Source organism: Castor canadensis, chromosome 5 (genome assembly GCF_047511655.1).
Source record: "Castor canadensis chromosome 5, mCasCan1.hap1v2, whole genome shotgun sequence".
NCBI classification, from domain to species: domain Eukaryota; kingdom Metazoa; phylum Chordata; class Mammalia; order Rodentia; family Castoridae; genus Castor; species Castor canadensis.
This window is the reverse complement of record NC_133390.1, coordinates 169,650,032-169,661,634: the sequence shown is the minus strand read 5'-3', so window position 1 is coordinate 169,661,634 and position 11,603 is coordinate 169,650,032.

The window sequence follows — 11,603 nt, the reverse complement described above, 5'->3', positions numbered from 1 at the left end:
AGAAGCAACCACAAATGTCCAAAATCCACCAGCCTGGGCCCAGTGTGGCTGACATTCTGATCCTCCAAGGAAGCTGGATGTGTTTAGAATTAACACATAAGTGCTGGCAATGATTCAAACCAAATGATTTTAAAGTCTGCAATGATGAGCTAGGGGTGTGGCCCAAGTGGTAGAGTGCCTGCCTAGGAAACACAAGGCCCTGAGTTCAAAGCCCAGCAACAACAAAAAAAAATTCCTCGGATTGGGCAGCGTAAAAGACCCAGTGTTGTGTTTTTGGGTAGCAGTTAACCCTGAGCTAGTTGAGGTTATGCAAAGGCAATCTAGAATAGAGGAGTTTTCAAGGTATCTGAGTGGGGAAAAAAAACCTTAAAAGCTCCTGTTAGTCCATCAAGTTTATAAGATATTTTTTATTTCATCCACCCTAATCAATTCCTAAAACAATAGATCATCTACTTAACAAAGGCCCAGGCCTGTGAGCCATGTCCCAGGGATCAGGCAGACCTAGAGTAAATCCACAGACTTACCCGAGCCTCATGACCTGGGGAGGGACCAACACTCCAACCCCCTCCACCAGTTTCAATAGAAACTGGTGCCAGGGTAAAAATACCTGCCGTCTTCATGCTCTCTCTAGAGATGACCCACTTCCGGTCTACTGAAAGTGCATTCCTTTCCTAATAAACTTCACTAGCCCTTTCACTGCATTTTCGTGCCTGGCCTCAACCTTTCTCTGGCTGGATGCAAGGACTGAGGTCGATAGTGGTGCTGACTTTCTGGTAACATTTTGTTGATTTTCCGGTAACAATGCTGACTTGTGCAGGGTGGTTGTACATAACCAGACCTCTTTGTACATTTTGTTGTAATAAAAAAGAGAACGAGGAATCGGGAAGTCCACCCTTGTGATGTTTGGAAGTGGCACTGGAGCAATTTCTCGCTCTTTGCGATGATAGGCAGTAAAGGGGACGCAGTCCCACCTGCTCGGCACCCCAGCTCCCCAGCAACACTTGATGTCACATCCCCTGATCTCTGCAGGTCAGACTCTGTGAAGGACGCCAGCAACCATGCGCCCCATGGCAGGTGCAGGAACTGGGGACAAGGAGGCCCAGCTGTCTTGTGTGACATTTCTGCGAGGTCATCTGTGAAGGGAGGAAGGCCTACAAAGGAATCTTGAATTTCTCCTGGCTCCAGTCAGGTAACCGAGAGGCAGGGTTTCCCTCAAGTAGGTTTTTTTTCCTGACAACGAAAGTCATACGTTTGCTTCACAAGCTTTTTAAAATAGAGAGAAACAAAGAACAAATACTCAAATGCCACCCAAAGGTAATGTTAGTGTTTTGATGTGTCGCATTCCTAGGTTTTTGAATGTGTGTACATAGCCATACCTAACGATGTAGACACATACACACATTTACACCTTTTTTGTTTTATTAATATGAAATCATGCTTGATTTTCTCTGTATAATATTTGACGTCCCAGTTGCACATCAGGAACTAGATCCTTATCATTTTTAGTAAGTGCATATATGGATATACTATAACTGTTAAGTGAATTTCCTACTTATCAAGTGAACATTTTTATATCATCTCTCAGTAACAATATAACTTCAGCTAAACAAAAAGTTATTACTCACAGAACCCAAGCCCGTAGAGTGCCAGTGTAAGGTGGGGGTGGGAATTTGGCTTGCTTTTAGTGAACACTCTGTTGTCCATGGTGTGTGACCCTAGTCCTCATGGTCCAAGAGGGCAAGAAGACTCTGCCTGTCACCCACATATCCCAGGTCAGAGAACAGGATGAGAGAGAGAGAGAGAGAGAATAGAAATAAGCCCCATTGTAGAAGGGGCTTCACAAAAATGCCACCCAGCACTTTCATTGCTTCCCATTGGCCAAACTTCATCACATGACCACGCCTCTGGCAGGGCATCTGGAAATTAGGGAACCTATGAGGGGGAGGGGAGGGCCCATGCCAGGTGGGTGAGCCCCACCAGGCACTTAGACTTCCTATTTCATCCACTGACAGAAATCTTTAGAGACCCACCTTTCGTATTTTTCTATTTCCTTGGGATAAATTTCTATCAAAGGAATTAAGGACCTAATTTGGCAGTTAACAAAAATTGCCATGCTGCCCTCCAGAAAGCTCGTGCCAGTGAACTCACCCAAAATGTGAGGATAAGTCCAATGAAGATTCTTCACCCCATATTTCCTTTTAATCCTTTTGCTCGAAGGAGCCCTACACGGGTCTCCCAAATCTTTGCCTCCTAGATTGAAAGCCGGAATTTAAACAGCGGGGGTATTATTAAAACCAGATATATTGAACTGTGGGGGACTCAGCCAGAGTCACAGAGAAAGAAATGTTCCTTTCAGAGCCAGGGAGAGCAAAAAGCACGAATGCTCAGAGACTCTGGAATAAAGCAGGAGGGGAAGAGCAGAAAGAACTGTCATTATTGTGAGAGCATGGGATTCTCACAGCAGAGGCCACTGCCCCTAGCCTGTGATACTTGGTGTATTAGAGTTTGCACAGGTGGGCCCTCAGGACCCCCACTGAACAGGGATGGAGGAAGCCTCAAAGAATTGCAGAAAGGGTGCTTTTGCTATTTCCCCCAAAACAGTCAGTGCCAAGGCTCTGAGGCAGGAGCTTACTCAGCCTGCTGGAGGAGTGGCAAGGAAGCTAGTATAGCTGGAGGAATGTGGACCAGCTTGTCCAGGGCTGCCCAGAACTTTCCTGGTTTCAGCACTAGAAACCCTCCTTCCCTGGGGAACCTGAGTCTCATGCAAACCAGTATATTTTCAAGGAATGACTCCAGCTTTAAAACTGAAATTCCAAAGTTCCAGGCACCTTCAGTCCTGAGCACACTGGACTAGAGTGATGTGGTAAGGGTAGATAGTCTGAACTTGCCCCAGTGGCCTCTTGCCCCTCTGCCACAGTCATGGACTTTCTTCTGGACACACTGTTCAGAATGAAGGCCCCATTTCCCAGCATCCCCTGTGGCCAGTGGGGTCCATGTGACCAGGCTGTGGCCAATAGGGAAGCAATGCTGTGTACACACTTCTGCTCTCAAAGGGAGGACGGTGTACATCCTCACACTCTCTGTCTCCTCCCTGCTGGCTGCTGTGAGACAGGACGGACGGACAGACACTGTTGGGACAGCCATACACTAAGGATGGAGGAGAGGCAAGATGGAAGGAGGGGGAGTCCTGAGAACTGCACAGAAGACCCCTGGCTTGGACTCATGTGAGAGAGAAACAAACTTTCCCTATTCCCTGGAATTTGGGATTCCTGTCACGTTTACTGAAGCTGTGACCTACTGGGTAGAAAGGAAGAAAGGCAGGGGCCAGTCACATCGGTCCTGTAGGCCAAGGTAAAGGAAGAAACAGATGACACAGGACTCAAAGGGCCACACGTGCTCCCTGGTGACAGAGTTCACAGGGGACTCTTCCTCTGCCCAAGTCACAGAATTTCATCCACGTGCCATTAGGTCTATGCAAGATGCACAGAGTCGTGGTTACCTTCGACTAAATAGTCCATCCCACTTATTTAGGCCCACCTTTCATTTTACCAATGGAGAAACTGAGGCACAGAGGGGTAATGACCTGCCAGTGTCCTCAGGACAAGGAGAGTTCCCTTGAATATTCTCCTTGGTCAATGTGGCCAAATTTTGTTTCTATGTCAACTGGAAATGAGACCTGTTGTCATTCATTATTCACAAATCCACTTGTCACAGACTTCCTGCAAAGCCAGGTGTCCACATGGGTCTCAGCACCTGGGGCAGGAAAAATCCTTCAGAACCAGTGTCCCCTATGCCCACGGGACAGTTCCCAGCCATGGGGACAAGGAGAAAGGTAAGAGAAACGGAGCCCCACTGGGCATTTCCCTGCCGGGTCCCTTCTCCACCTGACCCAGGGCTGCCTGGGCCTTTAGCTGATGGCTCAGAAATTTACCTCCACTTTGCCTTCCTCCCAGAGGGGCTCTTCTGATCCCAGTCATGGTGGCCCTGCCAGCCCCAGAGCCCAAGGCTAGCCTGCCATGCCCAGAGTGACCCTAAGTCCACTCACAAGATCAGGAGCCTATGTCCCTGGTGCTCTCCAGCCTCCTGGCCACCCCTCCACCCACACTCAGCCCCCTGCCTCCCCTGGTCCTCAGATGCCCCACACAGTCTCTGCACCTCAGCACCTCTGTTGCCTTGTCCTGGAATCCTTCTGGTTCCCAGGCTTGCCCTCATGTCCTTTCTGCCCAGTGTCATAGGCCCACGGTCCTCTCCCCACCCTCATTGGCCAGCCCCATCCTCCTTTACCCTTTACCCTTACACAGATCGTGACCCAGCCTTACAGGAACAAATATTTAGTTTGTCAGTTTATTGTCTTTCCCACAGGGATGGAAGTCCCTTGAGGCCAGAGTCCCATCTGTCCTGTCCAAGACCTTGTCTCCTGCCTGGACCTGAATCTGCTCAGCAAACCCTGTGTCTGCTGCCCTCCTGCTCACCTGACCGTTTCCTCCTAGGCACAGGGGAAAGTGAACTGCCCAAACCCTTCACAGTGAAACTGTGTGCAACTCTGGCCAAGAGGACGAGCACGTGAGGATGGAAGATGACACCAGGCTGTGTGTGAGCCCCTTCCTGGCTTCTAACACAGTGAGCTTGGACCCAGGAGTGGAAGAGATGACATCACTGACTGGAAGGTGCTGGGAGTCATCCACCCAGTGAGATCGACAAGAGCAAGAGGGGAGCCTTGTGTGGCCCCAGGTGGGGGATCACTGTCATGACAGCTGTGAGGCTCATCCTGACTGATGCTCAGACATTGTTAGTGGCTCCGCCAGGATCTCGGCATGAGCTAATGTTCCTCCATCGAGATGTTTCTCCTCACACAGGGCCACTGCACAGGGCCTCTGGACCAGAGCTCAGTCCACAGCCTCACCCTGTCCCACCTGGAGACAGGTGCTAGACACCAGACAATGAAGTGAGCCCAGGTATCCTCCCCCACTCCCGGAGTCCGCCTGCCCAGGCCATGGGATCCACACAGACCCTCTTCCCACAGCCCCCCTCCATGCAGTCCACATGGCCGAGCAGGACACAGGAATCAGAGCCATCTGACCCCACAGAAAATCAGACAGCTCCCGTGGGCTAATGGCACCAGCCTCCACACCCCCGCCCCCAGGCTCCTTGACTCCTCAGCAGTCAGGTCTGGCACCTGCAAAGGGGCCGCCCTCCTTATTCTCGCTTAACTGAAAACTGCACATCATCAAACAGCATGTCCGTGCTCACTGGCCCTCACTTCCGGTAACGGTGACTGTTAACCTTTGAAAAGATGCTTTCTGAGCCATTTGCTCAACCTCTTTCTCTCCACCAGGTGTAATGAGGCTCAGAAACGGGCCAGACTGAGGAGGGGATGGCCGTGAGAAATGTCACATGGGAAGCTGGACAGAACCTAGGGCCACGCCACCCTGAACACACCTGATTTCATCTGATCTCGGAAGCTAAGCAGGGTTGGGCCTGGTTAGTATTTGGATGGGAGACACTGAGCAGAGCAGGTCCCCAGACTGTGACGCAGGTGCCAGGAGTAGCTGTGTCAGTGGCCACACTGACAGCCCAGCCCTCAGACATTGGCTCTGGGGGGTGGTCAAGGCCAAGACTTTCTAAAGAAATGAGTTCACCTGAGCCAACCATGGCAGAAACATGCTCGTGAAGTTCTGTTGCTCCTCTGGGTAAAAACGTCTGCTGGTCCAGCCCAGCTCAGACCAGAGGCCAAGTCCTTACAGAAGCCCTAGTCCCTGACTGACTGTGCCTCGGCCCGGCTCTGATTCTCCTATCATCGGCCCCACACTCTCGTCTGGCCACAGAGACATTCGTCAAGTTGATCCTGGAGTGTTAGAACAGTGTTAGATCAGTCACTAGAATGAAAAGCTAAAATACATGAAGAATACTCTCAAAAAAGAAACAAAAGAATTAAAACAATGCAATAGAAATAGGGCAAAAGACACAAACCCGCTCATCATAGACAAGGAAGTGCAAACGAACGGCCAAAGAAAATATGAAATCTCAACCTCACACATAGATGGGACAAGCAGCAAAATCTCACAGTCCAGGAAGTTCCCAACACCTTCAGAAAACATGACTTTGCCTGATTCTTGGGTGGTGTCCGTACTCGGCCATCCAGCAGTTCAGCTCCTCAGTGTGAGACCAACAGCAGGTTTCCATTAGTGGGTCCTGCCTGAAAAGACTAGTGGGTTTTTGTTTTGGTTTGGTTTGGGGGTTTTGGGTTTGGGATTTGTTTAGGCAGGATCTCACTATGTAGCCCAGTCTAACTTTGAGGTCTCACTCCTCCTCTTCCTTCTCCTCCTCCTCCTCTCAAGTGCTGGAGTTTCAGACATGACCGCCACACCCAGCTAAGAACAGCATCTTTTTAATTGAAATAGAGTAGATCCAAGCACGCTCATGGTATATGGCTAAGAAGGTATTTTGAAATGCTTGAAGCGGGAGGTTGTGGGTTATAATGCAAATTACTTATCTTACCTGGACTGAAATCTTAAAAAAGAAAAAGAGAGCGAGAAGAAAGAGAGGGAGGGAGGGAGGGGAGAAAGGAGGAAGAGGGAGGAAAACAGGGAGGAGGGAAGAAAGCAGGGAGGAAGGGAAGGAAGAAGGGAAGAAAGGCAGAGGGAGGGAAGGAGAAAGGGAGGAGAAAAGGGAGGGAGGAGGGCGAGGTGGAGAGAGGAGGGAAGGAGGGAAGGAGGGAGGAAGGAAGGAAGTTGCTGACCAGAAGGGACTTGAGCTTGTACACAGGACACAAATGTACAAGAATAATCGTGGTAACTCTTTCATGACCCCAGACTGGGACTAATACAGTCATCAGCAGGAGAATCACAGCCCTCGTTCCATGGGAAAGTGCACAGCAGGGGAGATGAGCGGGGAGGGAATTGAGGGCAGAAGCAGGCATGCAGTCGGTGCTGCAGGGAGCATGTTTGCAGGATCCTCCCCACCAGGGGCTCCTCGTGTCAAAGTTCAAAGGCTGAACGTTCTACTGCTCAGGGATGCACATGTGTGGGTGAAACTATGAGGAAAAGAATGAGAGCAACGACAGCCAATCAAAAAGCGGTCCCCTGTGTGGGGAAGGGGGCCCCTGGGAGCATCCGAGGTTCCATCACCTCAGATTCAGTTCCTTGTCTGTGTTCTCTTTATGTGCCACCCATATTGTGCAAGGCTCTTTTTCTATTCGGTACCTGGTGACACCACCATAACTAAGATAGGTGAGCTAGCAAGGATGCAGGACAAATCTCAAGACAGTTACCCCCACTGGAGGTGAAGGCTGGACTGGCCTGGGTGCTGCAAGGTCCCCCCCGTGACCCCTGTTGCGTCTTCAGGCTGTGCACAGGGCTCAACTGCCAAGGCTCACGGGAAGTCACTTGCAACCAAACCTCCCAAGGAAAATTAAATTCTGTTCAGAAGCAGAGCTGAGGTTCACTCCGTCTGCCATTTCTGCTCTGTGAACTGACTTTCTATAGCTCTGCTGGGCCCATTCTCCACTTGTTTTATTTTAATATCTGATCCAACAGGGAGTCATATACACTTGCGTACAATTTTACCTGTCAGTCTTGATAATCGTGGTTTATTCCTATTATTATTATCATTGTCATCATCGTCGTTTCTTAGTATTTTAAGCATTCCAATTCCTGGGTCTTTCTGTTTCATGAAACAGAAAACAAATTCAAACTTCCTAAGAGAAAACTGTCCTGCACACTATAATGAGAAACTCGCAAGCTCATCTTCCTTGAGGTACAGCCACATCTGGGGGCCTCGAGTGTCATCCTTATGATTCCCTTTCTCCCCCAAACCCACCACTTTGCTGTCCTCTCTGTTGGCCTCGTTCTCAGGAAGGCTCACTCAACACTGGCTGCCAACACACACAGCCAAGCCACACTTCCAACTTCCCTGCCCAGACTGCAGCGGAAAGAGGCGGTCCTCACAGCTCTCCCACAGTCCCAGGGGTCTCTCTGATTGGTCCAACTCTGGACCAATCACAACGGCCAGAGATGGAAGATGGGATTAACTGGCCCAAACTTGGAGACAGCGGGGCTCTTCAATGCCACTCTCAGGAAACACTGGCAGGAAGAAACAACAGATGACTGCCACACCAGAAATAGAAAAGGGAGAATCCCACCTCTCCGACATTCAGAAAACCAAGAGGTTGAAAATCCAAACCCATGTGTGATGGTTAATTTTGTGTGTCCACCTAGCTGGGCCACAATGCTCAGATATGTAGTCAGACATTTTGGTTGTTTCTGTGATGCTGGATGAGATGAACATTGAATCAGTGGGCTTTGAGTAAAGCAGATTACCTTCCACATGTGGGTGGGCCTCATCCAATCAGTTGAAGGTCTGAGTAGAAAAAAGGTTGACTTCTCTCAAACAAGAGGAATTCTACACAAGGTGCCTTCAGACTCTCACTGCAGTATTGACTTCTCTCTGGGTCTCCAGCCTGCTGATCCACCCTGCAGATTTTAGACTTTCCAGCCTCTATAATCACAAGTCAATTTCTTAAAATAAATACCTTTACAGACACAGACACACACACACACACACACACACACACACACACATCCTGTGGGTTCTCTTCTCTGGAGAGCCCTGAGGAATACACTATGTACCGAGCTCTTGTCAGTTGCAAGAGTGTTTTATGGCAATATTTGTTTGAATAAAAGTCTGCAAAGCCCCTCACCTCTGGGCTGTAACTGACTCAGGGACAGACTTAGTCCATCTCCATCTGCTGGCATTTCCCACAGGGAAAGGGCACTTGACAGACTGAAGCTGCTGCCGGCCCCCCATCCCCCTCCCCCCACCCAACTCATGTTTCTTTCTTTTTCTTTAATGTTGATTTTATGCTCATTTTAGAAAGCAGACACCAAAAGGAAATACAAGGCCAAGTTAGTGACAAGTGAAAAATGGTACTTAGACCTCAAGAGTTTGGTTTTGGTTTTTTAGGGGGTGTGTATGTGTGTGTGCACTCACCACCGACTAGTCAACCCTGTCGTTTGGGGTACAGTTGGTTTATGACAGGGCAGGGAAGGATGGTGCTGGGGACAGACCCTGAGTAGAGGTGGAGCTGGCCCTGCCTCCTCCAAGGACAAGGTCCTCAGTTTCCCTCCAGGGTCAGAATTCACTTTACCCACTGACGGCCCAGCAAAGCTCTCCCCACTCACGCCTGCTACCCAGAGCCCAGGGACACCTGGGTCCCAACCCTCCAAGGAAGGCCTGGACTTCCCCTTCCAGATGTCCTGGTCACTCAGCCTGACCCTGCCTCAGGACATATGGCTTATGTCACCTGCAGCATCAGAACCCAAATGATGCCTCCACTACTTTTACCAAGGACAGGTTCATTAAGTCTACCAGCCCAAGAGGGCCTTTCAGGACTTCAAGAGGTGACTGGGCCTGAGGTTTTGAGGCCTCAGAAGCAGAGAGCCACAGTAGGGGAGCCCCTCAGAGTTAGGGGTCACAGAGACCCCCAGGAAGTGGAGCAGGCGGACAGGGGCACCTCTCAGGCCAGTGCCACTGCTGTCCCTCTCGTGCCCAATGACAACTCTTTCAACATGAGGAGTGGGGAGCAGGGCTCTATGGCGGGTGGGGAGACTCACATGTGACCTTGGTGTTCAGAGGCCAGAAGCAGGAGGGCCTCAGGGACTGACACCACTTCATACGGACTGTCCCTTCCAGCACGGATCAAACCTTTGCCAGATGGATCTGCCCAGGCAGAGCAGCTCGGGGGAGCCTGGGCCCCCATCTGTGGTGTCATTTCACCCATTGGAGTTCTGAAATAAGACCAGGCCACTCAGGGCTCCCTTCCCTCCCGAGCAGCCACACAAATCCCCTGAATCCCTTGGTCACCCACTGTGCACTGGTGGCTGGGGCCATAGTGAGAACAGCAAATTGCAACAGAGGCAGGGCCTAGGCAGTGATGGGATGCCCGTGCAGGTCAAGTCCCTTGGGTATTAAAGCTTTTTAAATTTATCGTTGTTACATTTACTTATCTGTGTATACATTATTTGGGCCACCTTCCCCCCTCCCCCCAGGTATTAAACCTTTTAACACAGGAAATGGAACCAGCCTCTCAGCTGCCTCTTGAATGGGCTGTGAAATCAGCTCTGGACCCACTCCAGGTGGAGGGCTGTGGGACTTGGCGCTGAGATCTGCGCACAAGCTCTCAGAAGTGGGGTGCTGGCCAACAGCTGACAGTGCTGGGGGACGCTGTGCCAAGGTGCAGTGGACACAGAGTGGGTCTGGGAAACCCCACACTGGGGAGGCTGCGGGGGCGAGGCTGGTGCACTTGGGACTCACTTCCTTCCCCAGGCATTCAGGAACCGAAGCACAATCCCTAGGCCCCTGCACAGGGGACACCTCTTAGGTTCTGGCACAGAGTGGCTCCCATCCATTCACTGGATCCCTGACCATAGGTCTTGCTGATTCAGGACAGGGGTCACCTTGTCACACCATCACCTTGGCTTGAGGGTTGGTGGAACCAAGGATGACCTATCCCAGGGGTGGATTCTCTTCAAATTAAAGGAACAACAAAGTGTACTGGGCCAGAATAGCAGAACCAGACACACTCTTTCCCACGTACAGCCCGGTGCCTTCAGGAACACAGTGAGAAGACAGGGTGGGCACAGGACTGGTTCTGCAAGCAGCTTGGTGGGCTCTTTATCAAGAGACTAATGGGTTCCTACTCCCTAACCTGGTCATCTGCTGTTGGAATTCATACTAAGAAATAATTCTGCACCGAAATTGTACAAATAGATGTATGTTCACTGTGGCATTATAACAGCAAAAATTATAAGTATTAACAAGAAAGGAGCGAATAAAGGAAACATGGATTAGCCAGACAAGGAAATCATGTAGGGCTATTTAAAAATTCCGTTATCAGTATGGAATAAGATTTAAAAAATGGCTTTGCTGTAAGACAAATTGGAAATTTTAAAAAATAAGATATAAAACTGGGCACATCATGACATCATCTCTCTCTCTCTCTCTCTCTCTCTCTCTCTCTCTCTCTCTCTCTCCTATCTGCAAAGCAGACTGTCTGGGTCAAGTTCCACCAAAATGCCACAGGAGGTAGAATTACAGCTGGTTTTAACTTTCTTCTTTATGGTCTCAGTAAATTCTCCCAAATTTGCTAAAAATTAGGTCTATTATAATCAGAAGTGGAATTATTTGAAAAACCACACGCACCTAAGTATTCAGTAACCAGGTAAAAGTTCAAACCCAAATAACACTCTACAAAACACAGCACTCTTGGCTAAAATATGCAGGTATTTTTAATAAGTGATGCTTTTAACTGCAGTCAAAATTCTGCTGTCGAAGCAGACAAGTTAGGGGAAAACAGCCAATGCTTCGTAAGAAGTCCCTTCTCCAGCACTCAGATGCCTCCAGAGAAGGGACAGGTGAGCATTCGTCTTTCAACTTGATGTCCCTGCTACATGCATGCAAGTTGGGAACCGCTTCTGCTTTCCAACCTCCTTACAATCTACTTATGTCCAAACGCGAGATAGAAATCCACCATTTGGAATGACCTTTGAAGAACCTAGGGATAATTCTTTACCTTTTCTATGATTTTATCCCAGAGCTGTAGAAAA